Source organism: Camelus dromedarius, chromosome 16, assembly GCF_036321535.1.
Source record: "Camelus dromedarius isolate mCamDro1 chromosome 16, mCamDro1.pat, whole genome shotgun sequence".
Taxonomy (NCBI): Eukaryota; Metazoa; Chordata; class Mammalia; order Artiodactyla; family Camelidae; genus Camelus; species Camelus dromedarius.
In genome coordinates this window covers 45973310-45991222 of record NC_087451.1, presented here as the reverse complement: position 1 = coordinate 45991222, position 17913 = coordinate 45973310, and the positions used below count along the sequence as shown (strand labels likewise).

Sequence of the window (17913 nt, the reverse complement as noted above, 5' to 3'; positions counted from 1 at the left end):
CTGCACTTTTTTGGTTATTACTTTTATCTCTTTGAGATACTTTCTGGGTAACTTCTTTGGTACTGCCTTCCAGTGCACTAACTCTTTGAGACTCTCCGTTGGTTGTCTCTCTCAGCCACCACTCTCCTCGGGTGTTTTGGGATTGCAGTTTGTACACTCATCTTGAGTGGGAGTCAGTTTCTCTCTCTTTCTCTCCCTGTTCATCACCTCCCCTCTGCTCTCCTTGCCGAGTGATTTCGTGTTGCCTTCACCCAGGTCCTGGGTACCCTGCTGCAGGTCCAGCTGTTTTGGGTTTGTGATGAGCTGCGTGTCCACAGTGATAATGGGTTTACTCCTGGAGCCGATCATCAAAGCCGTTGGCAGTCTGGCCAGGCTCTGTGTGTGTGTGTGTGTGTGTGTGTGTGTGTGTGTGTGTGTGTTTCTCCCAGCTTCCATCAGTGTTCGCATTCTTAGATATGCTTTAGTCTTGGGAGGGTGAGGGGCAGTGGTATCTCTGCCTTTTTTCAGCCGCCTTTCCCACATGGGAAATGCCTTCACCAGCCCCCATTTACAGGGACACTGGCTCTGGTCCCCCACATCCCATGGGTCACTTTTAGTCCCTATACCCTTAGAAGACCGATCTTCCAGCTGCCTCCACCTGTTTCTGAACCTTGAGCTCAGCGGGCTGTGCCTTCAGCCCCTCAGAATAGTAAAAATTTGGACCTTCTGATCCCTTGAGAGCTATATCTTGTTTTTGAGCACAGTTGAGTTTACTTGTGAGAACCTTTTCATGTATCACTGCTGTGTCTTTGGAACAGGGGAGATAGCAGGTGGGGCCTCCAGCTGTGAATGAACATTCTATTCTGTCTTGCCTGGAGGTCTCTGATTTCTCATCCTGAAATAGAGACGATAATACCCATTTCTTGGCGATACTGTGAGATTTCAGCAAGATCATTAAAGTATACAAAGTGTACAAAATGTCCAGTATAGAATAGATACTCCATTATACATTAGAGGCCTCTCTCTCTCATCCAGCTGGAAAATCCTCCCCATCCCCTTGAATTTGAGGTCCTTCTGGTCTTCAGAGGGTCCCCTTTAAGATGCAAAAATCCACGAGAGAGGAAAATTCCTTAAAACAGGATCTGTGGGAGACACCTTAGCAGGATGAAAAGACGATCATGGCTGAGCTGTGGGAGCACAGAGATGAAGGAACTGTCAAGGAAAAAAAGGCAGATGAAAGGAAAGACAAATTTAGCAAATGTAATAATTTAGTGGAGGGCTTGGGAGGCAGCTGCCCTTGTCGAGCCCCACCACAAGTTACCCTCACGCTTCTTAATAGTCCTGAGCCGCCACAAGCAATGTCCGCCACCAGCCCATCCTAATCTCCAGAGCCCTCCGATACCCAGAAAAGTCCGAAATAGCTTAGGATGAATTTTCTTATCTTTCCTAAGGCGAAGAATATGAGGCTGTGCATTATGCTATCAGTCTGTCCTTGAATTTCTCGAGGCCGATAAAACTGAGCAAGATCAAGGATGCTCTGTGCCCTCTCTGCAGACCCAGGCGTACCGTGGACGTTTAGGAGGCATGGATGGGCCCTGAAAGAACGTGTCTACTAGTCTGGGTGCCTGTGGGTACCCTACCCAGGGGCTGCATTTTCCTGCCTGCTTTTTGGGGTGGGAGAGTGACAAGGTAATTGGCTTCCTAATGCCTTTTTGTTTTTTTCATGGAAAAATATCTAATCACAACAAAGAGATAGCTAAGTAGAGAGAGCATTTAAAATGTCATCCTAAGTGCCACATATAAGCTGGTTCTGAGTCTGCGATAAAAACGTGGAGTTTTGTCCTGCAGCAAAAACCACATCCTGATGGAAGAACTTAAATTTTCTGATGCTAACTCTCATAGCACTCTGCCCAAACCCTCTTGCCTTCCTTTCCATTTGACTCTTCACTGCCATCATCTTTGGCTGTAATTGTATTTTTTCCAGAGTGAGTTGAATGCGGGTTAAATGTCCCTGGGGCTGTCAGGTTGGCATTGCTGCCTGGTTTGTGTGCATCAGTGATGCAGTGATGTCCGCTTCAGCCCCTCTGCTCTTGAGGACTTTACAATCTAATGCATTTGTTCATTCAGGCATTCAATGCAAATTTATTGAGCATCTTCTATGTGCCAGGCAAAAGAGCTCTTTGAGTGGAAGATGGACACCACAAACACATTCAAGTAAAGTGCTCTGGGTAAAGGGGAAGGGGCCATGGGGACATGGAGGGGTAGCACTGTTTTATACAGGGGTCAGGGAAGGGCTCATGACAAAATGACATTTGAGCTGAGGTCTGAAACACACTGTGTGGTTGTGTGGAGAGAAAACATTCCAAGTAGGGGGTGCTGCAAGTGCAAAGATCCTGAGGCAGGTATGTCCTTGGTAGGTTTGAGGAATAGCAAGGAGAGCAGTGTGACTGGAACAAAGTCAGGTCAGGAGAAGAAGTTGGAGACATGGCAGGGGGTCAGGGGTTCATGTTGGTCCTTGTAGACCCTTGTAAGGACTTTGGCTTTTATTCTGAGTGAAATGGGGAGTCCTCAGAAGGTCTGGAGTAGAGGAGAGGCATGACCTGAATCCTCTCCCAATTTTTAAAGGATACTCTGGTTGCTGGGTTGGTATTAAATTATAGACTATAAATCTCAGAGTTAGTAGCATCTTTCTTATTTAATATTACCCCAGATGTTTAAGTTCTTGACTGTCGTTAACATTAGAAGTTTTCATTTTTAAAAATATTATATACATTTTACTCTATTCCAATTATAATATGTTAATATGGATCATTGACATTTATAATGTCTAGAAACCATAAAAAAATACACATCGCCCCAAAATCCATAATCTTACCATCCGGAGACAACCACACTTAACATTTTCGTGTAATTACGGTCTTTTTTCTGTGTTTATTTTCTTTATATCGTTGAACCTGTGTTTTAAAATTAACATTATATTTTAAGCAGTTCTCAGTGTAATCAATAACTTTTTGTAAACATTCTGTCTCATGGATATTCTGCTAATTTAGGCTGTCTGAGTCATGTCCTTTTTTCCTTCTTATTGCTAATTGCTCTGTAGATTTGTGTACATAGCTCTTTGCCTACATCTTAGATTATATCCTCAGAATGGATACCTAGAAGGGAAAAATAAGCATCAGTGTTCCTATAGAACTTCTTATAGACCTTTCAGTTATTACTTTTGACTTATAATTAGCTGAGGTAATTAATGAAGGCAGGAGCAGAGACATGGGGGAGAAGTCTGAAGCCAGACGTATGCTTCTATCCCCCTTTAAATAACCTGGTGGTGTTATTTATGTCTATATTTGGAAATTAAAATGTTTGTCTGGATATACCCAGGTCATTTGCATTGATTTTTGTCTAGAACAAACATATTTGGGTCTTTGATTCAGGAAAGCTTTTTAATTATGTTTTTGATTCTTACTTTGTTCTCAAACTATTCTAGTTTCTTCTTGGGGACACTTTTAATTTGAAGGGTGCATTTCCCAAAAAAAAAAAAAAAAAGAAATTTTCTAACGACAACAACAACAAAAAGAATGCATTTCCATTCTCTGTCTTCATCATCTTCTACCAAGTCATTTTCAAGCTCTTCATTTTTCCCTCCATTGTGAAAAATCTTTTTTTAATTTAAAAAAATTTTTTAATTTTGTTTTTTTAGTTGATATATAGTCAGTTTACAGTGTTACGTCAATTTCTGGTGTACAGCATAATGTTTCAGTCATCCATATGCATACATATATTCCTTTTCATATTCTTTTTCATTATAGGTTACTACAAAATATTGAATATAGTTCCCTGTGCTATACAGTATAAACTTGTTATCTAGTTTATACATAGTAGTTAGAATCTGCAAATCTCGAACTCCCAGTTTATCCCTTCCCATGCCCTTCCCCCCGGGAACCAGAAGTTTGTTTTCTGTGTCTGTGAGTCCGTTTCTGTTTTGTAAATAAGTTCATTTGTGTCTTCTTTTTTTTTTTGGTTCTACATATAAGTGATATCATATGGTATTTTTCTTTCTCTTCTGGCTTACTTCCACTGTGAAAAATTTTAAAGCTTTTCTTCCATATCACTGATTCCTTTTTTTTTTTTTTCCGGTCTGACTTTAGTGGTTTCCTGTGTTTGGTCTTGGTGGTCATGCGCCTTCATCTCCTTTCTGATGCTGTGAGCTGTGCAGGCCCAAGGTTTACCAGCACGAGCACCGTTCACAGTCCCTTTGGTTTATCCGAAATTTTGCCCCACGGGCAAGGCACTTTGACTCTCCTGCCACCTGGCCCTCTGGCCATAAGAACTAGGCAGGATTTGGAAATCTGCAGCCCCTGGTTTGGCCCTTCCTGCCTCTCCTCGCTCTCCCATGACTGAGCTTTACTTAAAAAAATATACCTTCCCAGATGCAGCTCACCGCTGCCAGCTCCTTCCCACTCCTGCCTGGTTATTTTCTGGGAGTCTGTCATCCATCCATAAAGACTGGGTTGGAGGAGGGAGGACAGCCCCCTTGTGCGGCACCAGAAACCCGCAGACATGCCACGCAGGAAAGCCACCCAGGGCCTTTGGACACTGCACCCTGGTCCCTGCCAGGCAGGCAGCGGCGGGTGGACCAGTGACACACTCTTCACCCATCACCCATCCCACCCCACTGTTGTGGGAGGAGAGACTGTCCATACATTGACCATCAGATCCCTCCTGTGCTGATGATGTTTGCATGCCCTTTTCTCACGTGCTTTCCCGGGTGTGTGAGTGGGAGCCTGGGGAGGGCTGCCTCAGAGGCTTCTAAACACATGACGTTGCAAGTCGGAAATTCATGTCATTTATTGTTTAGCCTTTCATCTCGATTCATTAAAAAAAAAAACAAAACCCAGAATGACTCACTCAGAGTTATTCTGTAATCAGTGCGAAAGTTAACTGGAATCCAGATTCCCCAGGATTTTAGAAACCATTCCTCCTCCAGCCTCTAAAATGTACGTTTGGAGTCAGAAGGCTTCTTGGAGGATGCAGGCATTCTGAGGGAGGATGAGCTAGAAAGAGGAGAAGGCCAATTTGTCAGTAATTGGAAGCTGATTAATACAATTAGAGGGTTCTCCATTCAGTGTCCGCTGCGCCTTCCGTGTTTCACTCGGCATCCTGATTGTAACTCAGCGGAAGCTGGGCTGCACCAACACTTACAGTATTCCCTGCAGTGCTTTGCATATAAAAGGTGCTCAGAAAACATTTGCTGATTGAAAGAGACCTTTGCAAGGGAGGAAAGCCTGTCCTTGTTTAGATCACTTGCGAACCTTTTCCCAGCAGTGGGCTTTTGATTTCCCTGAAGTCTTATCACAGACTGGCCCTGGCTGGGGTCCCACAGTGCCCACTCCTCCTGCCTCCGCCCCTCTCTCCTGCTTGTTGACTGACTGCAAGAGGAAGATGTGGAGCAGGAAAGTGGCTTCACCTGGTGGTTTTTAAATCATCTCAACCCACCCAGCCTGGAGGGTGACCAGTAGCCCAGTTAGGGACCCTGGGGAGAGCCTGCCTTGGCACAAGCTGCCTGTAGGAGGCCAGGAGACTCGGGGGCTCCCTCACCCCCAGCCAGCACCCATAGGAAGCAGCCATGCCTGCGGAGCCTAGCATCCTTGTGGCACCTGCCTCCCAGGCAGGCGGCCTGTGCTCATCATAGGCTGCCATCTGCCTCCCCACGCTGGTTCTCTCCTGGCCCTGCTGTTACTTGCAGTTTTGATTTTTGCTGCAAACAGCTTTGCCGGAGTGCCCCCTCTGGAGGCCCGTGAGTGCGCTCAGGAGTGGGTGGCTGGCGCCAGGCCGACCGCCCGCCCGAGCGCCCAGCCATCTGCGTCTGGCTCGCTCTAGGTTGCTGTCGCCGCGGCCCCAGGGGACCCGGATGGTCACACTTCCTCAGTGTATTGGTCACCTCCTACGAGCCATGGCTGTGACAAGTGGAGTCACTGTCAGTGCAGGCTCCTGGCTTCCCACATATGTGGAAATGGCAGGGGGGTGTTCCTGGGGCCCACCAGCACCCGCTTCCTCCAGTGGGGAGGCAGAGTGGCCTCCCACCCCCTCCCTGCCCCTTGTTTGGGGTGCCTGCCTGAGCCTGTGTCCGTGCACTAGGGAAAGAACTTTCCTCTCAGATGCTGCCTGATCCAAGAGGGAACTGCCTTTCTCACCGCAGCGCTCCAGTCCATCAAGACTGGTGTCAAGGGAGTCCGGTCTGGCTCTGAGTAGCAGGTATTAACCGGATACCCACTACGAGCCAGTTAGTATCTCGGTTCATCTTCACTGGGCTCAGTGTTGTCCTTGTGTGACAGGTGGGGAAACTGAGGCTTAGAGAAAGGAAGGCACTTGCCCAAAGACATCAGGTAGCAATTGATGAAGCCAGAGATGGAAGCCAGAGGTTGAAGCCAGGTGTATCTGCCTCCAAAACTCCTTCTGACAGCTCTACTTTCTTTTTATTCATTCACATAACAGTCATTCAGTATTTACCATGTGCCAGGCACTGTTTCAGGCTCTTGGAAAACAGCAATGAACAAATCAGCCAAATATCCCTGCCTTGAGTTTACATTCTAGCAGAGACTGGGGGAGGAGAAAAGGCACAGACAATAAACATAACCAAACTAATAGATAAGCAAATTATATAGTATGTTAGATTCTGCATGGGAAGAAAAAAGAATAGAATAGGGCGAAGAGATCAGGAGTATGAGGTACAGGGTGGGGAGGGAGGTAGCAGTGTTAAAAGTAGACCAGCAACCATGTTATACCCATTAGAGTAGCTAATACTTAAAAAGCAGAAAATAGCAAGTGTTGGCGAGGATGTGGAGAAATGTGAACCTTGTGCATCGCCGGTGGGAATGTAAAATAGGGCAGCCACTATGGAAAACAGTATGGTGGCTCCTCAAGAAATTAATAACCTGGCAATTTTACTTCTGGGCATATACCCTAGAGAATTGATAGCAGGGACTCAAACAGATACTGTACATCCATGTTCATTACAGCATTGTTCACAATTATTCACCTAAAGGTGGAAGCAACCCAACGCATCTACCTTTGGATGGATGGATAAGCAAAATGTGGTCTATGCCTACTATTATCTATATTATTCAGCCCTAAAAAGGAATGGAATTCTGACACATGCTACAGCATGGAAGAACCTTGAAGACATTATGCTAAGTGAAATAAGCTAGACACAAAAGGACACATACTGTAAGATTGCCATTTATATGAGAGCTGTAGAATGGTTAAATTCGTAGAGACAGAGAGTAAAAGGGTGTTTGGCTGGGGATGGGGGGAGTGAGGAATTCTTGTTTAATGGAAACAGAGTTCCAGTTTGGGAAGATGAAAAAGGTCTGGGGATGGATGGTGGGGACAGTAGCACAACAGTGTAGATGCATTTAATGCCCCTGGACTAAAAAATGGTTAGAATGGTCAGCTTTGTTATGTATATTTTACCACAGAGAAAGAAAAAGGTGGGGGCAGAAACTGGCCAGGATGGGGCTCTTTGAGGAGGTGATATGCGAGCAGAGACTTGGAGGAGATAGAGCAGAGAGGCCCGCGGCTCTCTGGGGAAGGAGCAGCCCAGGACGGGGCTGCACCCAGTACGCAGCCAGCGAGGTTCCCTGTCTTCTATATGTGGGGTCCTGGGTTCCCCTGAAGCAGATGTGGGAGGGTTGGTCCCCTGAAGCAGATGTGGGAGGGTTGGAGACTCTCTGGCCATGAGGAGGAAGGAGGCGAATTGGTCCAAGCACACCAGGAACATTGTCCCCAAGTCCTAGTGTTTGGCCATCACATTACTGGGCGCCCCCAACCCCGACTTACCCAGCCACCTCCATGTTCTTGGCGGTCCTTGGGGTTGGAAACCGCATGGTCCGCGTGACCAAGCTTGAGAATAACAAGGTGGAACCAGCTTTCCTGTCCCTGTGACATCATCCTGATACCACAACCTACTCGCCCTCTCTCCCCCTCTGTTGGGCCGGCACCACGTGGTTTTCCCTGCTATGATACCCTCCTTTGCCTGGCCCTGGGGAGGTAGGCGAAAAGCTAGAGAGAAAGCATCTGAATATGGTCATTTTCCTGCATTAATTTGAATAAAAGTTTGGATAATCAGATTTTTCTGCCCGTTTTCCCAATGCCAAATGACACTGGCTAGCATAGTGGGCCCACCCCACCCCCCGCCACCAGCTGTCTCACAGATGGAAACCAGGGAGTATGAGTGTGGCTCCCTCCTTCAGGAGGGATTTATTAAGCTCCCAGTTGGTGCCCAGCCCTAGAAAACACACACCCATCCCCTCTCCTAAGGAAATAACTCAAGATATGTGCCTCCTGCAGTGCCAGAAAATCCCTCGATGAAAAAGGACGCAGAAGAGAACCAGCCTTTGTTGGGGTTCTTGTCTGTGCCAGACGTGGGGCCCTGTGTCCCCATTCTTCCAGCCAGACAGAAGGTCTGGGGCCTTAAGTGGCAAGTCCAAGGTGGCAGAGCAGGGATGTGCAGAACCTGGGCTGTCTGACAGGCCCTTGCTACTAGACCGACTTCCTCCTCCTAATTTCTACCAAGCTGGTGGCCACTGACTTCAGGAATCAGCCCTCTGCCTTTCCTGTTCCCGGACGGCCCGCAGGCTGGAGGAAGACAGGATGGATGACTGGAGGTTCCACCATCAGTGGCCAGCGTAGTGGTCCCTGACTCCCTGGGGGTCCCCATCCTACTTTTTGCCCTGACTGTATAAGTTGTTATATCCCAGCCCGGGCTCATGCATCTGAAGCCCAGCCTGACCCTGACCAGTATCTAACTGCTCATATCCCTGAACCTGGTTTTGGGTCCCAGCACCTGATTGTCCTTTTCACCCTTGAACTTTACCTGCTGCTCCCAACCCTGCATCGACCCAAGGGTCATCATGGTCATGGGTCTGCTCCTGATGCTTCCTATTTGCAAGCTAAATCAGAGAGGGCCATTCAGTAGGGGTCCTGGCTAGTTGTCTCCACATTGCCCCTGGCACTGGCATGAGTGTCTTCTATCCACAAAGCTCAGCCTCACACCCCACTCCCAGCTGTGCAGCCTGGAGAAGCTCTCATACAGGCTTCCTGGGACATGTGACCAAGGATGCATGCAGCAGCATTTTTGTAATAGCAAAAACCTGGAAGCCCCCCAAACGTGGTGGTTTAGATAAATTTCAAAGGATGAATTAAAAAACACAATGAACAAAGAAAAAAAAAGAAGAAGAAAGCCACTAAAGAATACACAATGATTCAAAAATATGTTGTTCAAAAACAGGTAATAGTAAATATTTTATTTAGAAATGCACACATAAGCAGTTTTTTAAAATAGAAAGGCAAGGACTGCTGAACACAAGATTCCTGATGGTGGTTACTTCAGGAAGGTCATATTTAATTTCTTGATGAGTTCACAGGTGTTTGCTTGAATGTGGTTCTTTGAAACATTCTATGTTTTCATACACTTTTATATGTATGCTAGATTTCACAGGCACACGCCAAAAACATAACAGGAGATCACCAAAAATCAGGCCCAAAAGAGCTTGAATCAGTGATATGGAGAAAAACCTTTAAAATCTCCCAGAATGCCAAGGGAAAAAAAACCCAAAGCGCTAAAAACAATAAGGGAAACAATGATGAATCTGCAAGACAGAGAAGGCAGTGGAACCTTAGAATTAGAGATTTTCCCCCGAAAGGAACAAGACCAATTAGTAATGAAGCAGTAACCAAATCTATAACCAAGGAAGGCATCCGTGATTCCAGACCACACCTGGGAAGGCCCACAAGCCCTGCCGAGTAGGGGGTCAGCCCAGAAACGGTTTCACACGTTGGCTTTGGAATGTATTTCTGAGACTGTGTTTAAACAGAGGCACGTTTGTTGTTCTGGGAACTGAATCAAAATCACGAAGCTCCCTAAAAAGACCTGGCTGAGTATAACGGGCCTGTTCAGTTGTCTGATTCCAGCCCTATTCATTTCCCGCATGTGGCCCCCTCGACTGGGGAGCAGAGGCTGGCTTCGCAGCCAAACGCCACCACAGCATGCTTGCCCTCTCTCAGATCCGTTTTGGAACAGGGAAGACAGTTAAATATTTGGGATTCAAAGGGATTTCATGCTGCATGCAAATGAGGAGTAAGAGGAGGCGGACTACAGTGTTGACAAAGCAAGTAATTAAGAACAGTCGTGAAGGCGTCATTCCCCTCCGTGGATTTGTTAAACTTGCAAGACCATTCTAGACAGGGGAGAAGGCAGTCTGCCTGGGAGCAGAGAGAGAAGGAAGATAGTGCTCTTTGTTCTCAGGGACTTGCAGGGATCCTTCCACGTCACAGGGAATAGGGGAGATGTGAGGGCTGGGGAGGCGAGTATCCATGGGGGCCGTGCTGGAGGCTGGCCCACCCACCACAGCGGTTCTCCCGACCCCGCAACCATCCGCAACCATCCAGAGCTCTTTTTGGGTACCACCTCTTGCTGAAGCTGGCAATCGCTTCCTCACCATTAACTGTGCAGAAGCCTCCCCAGAGCAAACCCCTCAGCAGGGGTTAATGGAAGCCAAAGTGTTTCCTCTGGTTCTGAAATAATCTAGCCAAAGTGTTTAAATTATCTGTCAAGAAAATAGATGGCCCCCTCAATATTTCTTCTCACCGCATTTTTTTCTTTTCTGTTATGAGGGTGATTGCCTGCCTTCTAGACTGACCTGGTTGCTCAAAAGCCCTCTTGAACTGAAGGGGAAATTTGATCAGGCCCTGGCGAGGGCTCGTGGTCCTGGGTTGAGCAAGGAGCTGCCCGCAGGGAGCTGGGGCAGGGTTAGTAGAAGGGGCAGGTGTGTGCTCTCTCTGTCTTTGTGGCGGCGGTGAGGGTTTAATTTCCAGCCCATCTCCTGGTGAGGCTTGGGCCTGGCCCCATGTGGGAGCCTGAAAGGCAGCTGGGAAGGCAGGAACGGGGGCGGGGCTACCTCCCAGGCGGGATGAGCTTGTGCACTCTTGAAAGGGGGGCCTAGGGGACTGGGAGGATGCTGGAGGCTTTCTCCCTAGTCACACACACAGAGGTTTTAAAGTGTTATCCTTTAAATTACAAATACTCCTGGGAGGGGTCTCACTTAGCTTTCCCCTAACACCTCAATTATTAGTTACCACTTTACAAGGGATTAGCGGAAAGCCGGAACCTGATGGTTGCCTGGGGTAGGAGGGACCTCTGCTCAGCTGCCCTGGCTGCTCAAAGCCCTTTGTGGACTCTAAATTGCTTACTGAAGGTTTCACCCCAGACGCTTGGGGGATGGATGTAGGGAAACCCTCCCAGGACAGACTGGCTCCCAAAGACAGTGTGAACACACTCACATGGCAGAGAAAAACAGCCAGACCCCAGCCCTTCGTGTATTTAGGCCCTGGGGCCACCCATCTTCAAGGACATTTATTCTTTTCTTTCGGTAGCTCTATCTTAACACATAGGAGGTACTGAATAAATGCTGTTTGAATGAATTAGTATGTGCTAACTCCCTCAGCAGAAGTTGTTCATAAGCTTCACCTTTCTGAAGTAGGGAAAACAAGCCATGAGCAAAGATGGCTGCTCTAAACTTAATTCCTACCAAAGGGGGGAAAAAAAAGGCAAGAACAAGGAAAAAATTTTAAAACAAGAAAGTGAGACAGGGGCACAGAGAACTATATTCAATATCTTGTAATAGCCTATAATGAAAAAGAATATGAAGAGGAATATATATATGTGTAACTGAATCACTATGATGTACACCAGAAATGAACACAACATTGTAAACCGACTATACTTCAATTAAAAAAAAAAGTGAGGGAGGGAGGGACGGAAGAAAGTAAGAAGGAAGGAAGAGAAAGAAAAATAAACTGTCAGAAAATCGAGTATTTCAATATGACAAACCTTGTCCCTAGTTTTAATTCTGGTTGTCTTAAAGACAGACAGATAAATAAAGTGTAGTATGCATATGTAACTTTTAAATTATTCAAACCAACATTTGTCTAATTGCTTACATTACAACAGAAACAGTGTCTGTTAACTCTGTCATGAAGAATGAGGAACCCAATGCTTTTTTTTGTTTGTTTTGGTCAGTTCTTTTTCATTCCAGAGACAATCTGGAATTTGGGGTCAGATTATTATTGTTACCTGATTATTTTATATCTACTTTTTAAGCATCATTTCTTTCACATTTTTACCATTTTGTAGTTATATTTACATTAGTTATTTAGACTGATCATGTCTTTAATTTATTTCATTGCTCACCGTGAATTTTCTGGCATCATTGAGGCCTCCCATTCTGGAACCTTTTATTTTAATCATCTGTTAGTCAGCCGAACTATACTTCTCAGCAGTTTTTTAGCAAGACCGGATGCATCTTTTTTCAGTTTTTGCTGATGGGATCGACAGCACCCTTTTGGGCTGAGAATCCCAACCGTTTTCCAGATTGCAGAGGCAGGTGGAGGTGTCATCGCGCCCGTAGGACAGTAGATGTGCCGTCTTCCCTAGGCTGCCTGTGTGTGGTTACATGTGTGTAAAACGGCTTGTGACCTGCTCCTGCCCTACTCGCTCCTCACACTGAACAGACCAACACACACGGTCACATCCAGGCCACAGTCACACACACCATGTAAATTCCAAGTCTCCATCCTACGTGAGGAGGGCCGCAGGTAACCCAGCCGTAAAGCAGGAGGGTCCCAATCTGGTTTGACTGGACAGAGAGCATTTCTAGCATAAAATAATACTGAAGACAAACGCACGTGTTAGATTAGCACATCTCATGTGGACTCGACGCTCACTATCAGGTTACCTGCCTAGGCAGTAGCTGTGGCTTTTCATACTCAGCTTGTCACCACGGAAACCTGCTCAAAGGGTACCGCCCAGCTGTCTCAAGAGCAGCCCCCCTTCCAGCCAATGGCACGATGCCCCAGACCCTTCCTGTTTTCCTAGGGATCCAGCCCCTCCTGCCTTTATTTTGGGAAGCCCTGGTTCCCTTTGAAAAGCTGTCCAGGTTTTTCCCATTGTCAAAATTCTGATTCCTGGAGATTAGGTGGGTGCTGTGACATCCGAAGGGGAGCTTGTCGTTCTGCTGGGGCAGGAATACCAGTGTTATGAACTCGTGCTGGTGTTTTCAAACTATCCATGACTTGACTACAAGTCTTTCCTATGTTGCTCCACTACAGAAAATTTTAATTACTACTTTCTTTTCCTTCCCTGAGCTTCCAGCCTTTCTCCCTTAAGCACATCCAGATTCAACAGACGAGCCATAGCCTGTCCCGAGTCCCCATATGTCAACCGGCCAAGCAGCCCAGGGATTTCATAACATCGACATCCAATTACCAATCTGTTGTATTTCAATTTAAATCAAAGTAGTAAATGCATGTGCTTAAAAAAAATCCAGTTGTTCTATAGAGTTTATACTGGAGGGTGGCAGTCGCCTGTCCAGCCCCTCCTCACCCAGCCCATCACGCACAGGCCACTGTCTTAGTTCATGTGCGGGCTCCTGCCGTGACTTTCTTGATTTATCAACTTCAGGTCCTCTCATTTGAGTCCACATTCTGAAAAGTGAGGAGCCGGCAAGCTTGGACTACTCGGCTTCCCATCTCGCCTCCTAATTTTTGATACTGTTACTGTTTTTAACTCTGATCAACTTAGTACCTTTATATACAATTTGCCTCTTTCTTCTTCCATCAACTTTGTCATTCACACCTCGACTCCTGCTGTGTGAGCTGTGGGTAGGAATGCCTCTATTCTTCCCTCCCCTTCTCTCACCTCCCTCCTTTTCTAGGTTATACCTTTAGTAATAGGTTGCCAGAATTGTACGTTTAGATTGTTCCTTAGCTGTAATTAATTCTTCCACGCTTTGTGATTTGTGCCTGGATCTTAATTTACAAAAGTGACTGAGTGAAGATAGGGAAAGGCTAATGCCATTGAAAGAAGAGTTTATTGCCTACAGTTCCCAAGAAAAGGGGACACGCCATGTCCATGCAGGGCCATGTGGGGAGGCACCAGATTCTGTCAGGAGGCGGGAAGAAGTGAAGGGAAAGCATGGCCCATAGCCTTTAATAGGGTTTCTACAGGAAAAGGCAAGGTAGAGTAGGGTAAGTATCTTAGGATTGGCTAGCTTGAATAGCTCCAGCAGGTGTTGGGCACAGGGGCTAGCCCTAGTTGTCTGGTACTTGGTCCCGGGTTGAGTTAGGGCAGGGAGAGTGTTGACTTGGTGTCTGAGAGTTAGATCAAGGAGGTGATTGGGTTGGGGTGTGGACTCAGGATTGGCTGGAGGGCTCATAATATGCTTCTTGCAAGCCCACAAAAGCTCCATCACAGGGAAGATGTAAACAACTTTGGCCATTGGTTTGGTCCTGGGATTAATGGATGCCAGATACAAATACAGAACCTAAGAAAACAGACCATTTTGTCTCGAGGTTAATGCTAAGAGTTGAACATCAATAAATAGCATTTAATTTCACAAACCTGAATGTGACTTGGCACGAGGGTAAAGAGGGCAGCTTCCACAACTAGACTGCCAGGTTCCAATCTATTTTGTTCTTCCTGTTTGTGTGGTGTGTTCTCTCTGGCCTGATTTCCTCATCTGTAAAATGGAGCTGGTAAGAGGACCTACCTCACAGGATTTTTGTGAGAATCAAATAAGTTCTATATTAAGTTTGTGGAATGGTACTGATATATACAAAGTACTCAATAATTATTAGGGATTTTAAAATTTTTATTATTTTATAAACATTAAACACTTCAAGGTCAAATGATACGTGAGGATCACATTTTGATAATTTGTGATCCCTGGACCATCCGAAGGAAAATGTTCCTAGTATCATGATCAAATGGATTTCTTTTTAACTCTTTGTATCTTAAAACCATGTCACATTTTAAGTTACCTGCCATTTAGACCATAACTTTCTGGCATAATTTTTAGTTTTCCCTGGAGATTTTTATCAACCTTTTTTTCTCACTGGCAAAAGAATAATGAAACTCTATGTCCTTTTATGCAGCTTCTTGATTTTTACCTTCTGTTGCATGGAACCCTCTCTTTTCCTGTCAGAAACCCCTCCAGACCCTTTTCCGTCTCTAGTCTGCGCTACTTACTGAAAGCTGTCTTCATGGCCTTTCCCTTCGACTCACCTCCTGAGTTGGAGACACTGTTTCCAGGATCCTGCCTTCCTCTTTCTTGTTTTTCACCTGCGTTTTGCTGGAGCCCATGCTGAAGTAATTTCTTAAAAGGCAATGTGCTTAGGAAAATAGGAGTCCTTGCAAGTCTAAAGATTTCTCTGTTCTGTCTTCTTATTTGATTGATAGTTTGACTGATAGAAATGTACACGCTCAGTCTTTTAGCTCCAGTGTCGTCGCTGATAAGTCTGATATCGTTCTAATTCTGGTTTCCTTGGAGGAGACCTATTTTTTTCTTTCTGGAAGCTCCTAGGATCTTCTTTTTATGTTTGTAAGGAAGTGATTTTCTGAGTATGTGTCTATTTTACTTTTCATTTTTCCTGACTTATATTCAATAAAACCCTTTTAATCTGAAGTCTCATGTCCATCTTCAGCTCCTGGAAATGTTTTTTACTGCTGTCTTTCTGGGGAATCTATTATTAGGACTTTGACCCTTCAAGTTGAGCATTTTTGTCTCTTATTCTTTTCAGTTTTTTCTGTCTCTTTAATTTTGTGCTCCACATTCCAAATTTCTTCCTTTATTTTACATTTTTATATTTCTCCATTATATGTTTAATTTCTAGGCACCTCTTCTTATTCTCCCACTGTCCCATTTTCATAGCATGTTGTTCATATTTGATAAATGAGTCTATGTATATTTTAAGTCCCTGAGTTTAACTTTCCTACTTTACTCAGTTAATTAGCAACATACCCGATTGCTTCTTTTTTTAGAAGTGTCTGTAGGTTGGATGTCCTGCCAGAGGTGTGGAGGCTTAAAATAACAATCATTTATTTGCTCGTGATTCTGCTGTTTGGGCTGGGCTCAGCAGGGTGGTTCTTTTGTTGGCATCTCTGGTGTCATTCATGGGCTGCAGTCATCCGGCAGTTCAACTGAGGTGGAGGTCCAGGAAGGCTCACTCCTCTGGCTGTTGGCTGGGGTGTTTTTGTTCCCCTCTGTGGCCTTTTGTCCTCCAGATACTGGGTGACCACAGCAGTGTTCCAAGAGGCTGCTGGGCCTCTCGAGACCTGTCAGAGTCACAAGTTACTTCCACTACACTCTCTGGGTCAAAGCAGATCACAAGCCTAGACCAGATTCAAGGGGTAGGGAAATAGACTCCACTTCTCGGTAGGAGGAGAGGAAAATAATTTGGGGCTGTTTTCAATCTACTTCAGCCTCCAAGGCAGCTTCTCCCTGTGTCTTAACTCGGGCTGCTAAAACAAAATAACACAGACAGTGGGCTTAGAAAACAAGAGTTTATTTCTCACAGTTCTAGAAGCTGGAAGTTCAAGACCAAGGTGCCAGCACATACAGTTCCCATTGAGAGCTCTCTTCCTGGCTTGCAGATGGCTTCTACCTCACTGTGTCCTCACACAGAGGAGAGAAAGGCAAACTCTCTGCTGTCTCTTTTTCTTTTTTTAAATTGATGTACAGTCAGTTTACAATGTTGCTTCAATTTCTAGTGTACAGCACAATGTCTCAGTCATACATATACATTCATATATTCCTTTTTCTATCTTTTGCTGTCTCTACTTATAAGAACACTAATCCCACTGTGAGGGCCCCACCCTTATGACCTCATCTAAACCTAATTACCTCCCAAAGGCCCCCACCTCCAAATGTCATCACCTTGGGGTTATGGCTTCAATATATGAATTTGGGGCTGGGGCACGGTTCGGTCCATGGCACACTCTTAAGAGCCAGTGTTTCTCTTAAGTAACCTGAGATTCTTAAAGCCTTGACATTTGGACACGTGTTCAGTAGTCTCAGATGATGGATATTTGTTGGATATCTAGCGTGTGCTGGGTGCCCTGGGGGTCTCCTGGCATCATGGAATGTCTTGATCAGTTGCAGGAAACAGAAATAGGCATTCATAAGAGTGTGTGTGCATTGCAGTGGGAGACCTGCACGGTTTTGTGGAAGCTTCTGGGTATAAGTAATTTCCTAAAGGCTGGATTTCATTATCCCAGCCCAGGGAAGGAAGAAGGAACAGCAGGTACAAAGGCCTAGGGGCATGAGACAGCTTAGTGTGGTCCGGGAGTGGGAGTGGCTGTGTCTGGCTGATCCCCAGTGTGACGGGAGGGAGGAGGCGAAGATGAGGCTGGGGAGGGAGGCAGGTGCTGGCGGAGCTCTGGGGTCTTATTGGCCCTGCTGTGGAGTTTAGCTTTCCTATTAGAGTTCCTGGGAGGCCAGCACTCGTGTGTGTGTGTGTGTGTGTGTGTGTGTGTGTGTGTGTGTGTGTGTTCAGGTAATGGAATAAGGAGGGCTGTACTGTCTCTCTGCCAGGGTAGTTTGACCCTTTAAGAGATATTCAATAACAGGCCACTTCCTGTGGCTTTTCAAGACTGGAGCTTGTTAAGCAAACAGAACATGGTCTCCCTGAAGGCAGAGTCCCACGTTCTGTCCCCTGGGGACAGTTCCTTTGCTTTGCCTTCTTCCTTTGTTCATTTAGTCACTCAGGCAGCAACATTCCTGCCACGGACAGACTCCTTGCTGGGTCCTAGGAATATGGGGATGGCTCAGGCACAGCCCTGCCCTTGAAGAGCTCACACAGCCCCTTAGCTGGGTAAAGTGCTGGGGCAGCAGAACCACGTGGCCTCTGGGAGCGCAGCAGTGGCACACAAGGTGGCCCGGAAGGCTTCCTGGGGGAGGTGTCCCTGCCTCATGGAACCGAAGGTAAAGGGCACTCCAGGTAGAAGGAACAGCATGTGCAAAGGCCCCAAACTGTCCCCCTGCTCAGACCCATGGGGTGAGGGACAGAGAACATGGACACCTCACCTGAGTTCATGCAGGG

The 17913-nt window shown here is 46.1% G+C and overlaps 1 protein-coding gene across 5 annotated transcripts in view; it reads left to right on the top strand.

The window, feature by feature from the left end:
* Nucleotides 1-17913, top strand: part of RPH3AL (rabphilin 3A like (without C2 domains)) — a 142222-nt gene that overhangs the window by 98512 nt on the left and 25797 nt on the right. The gene's annotated exons all lie outside the window — the stretch shown is intronic.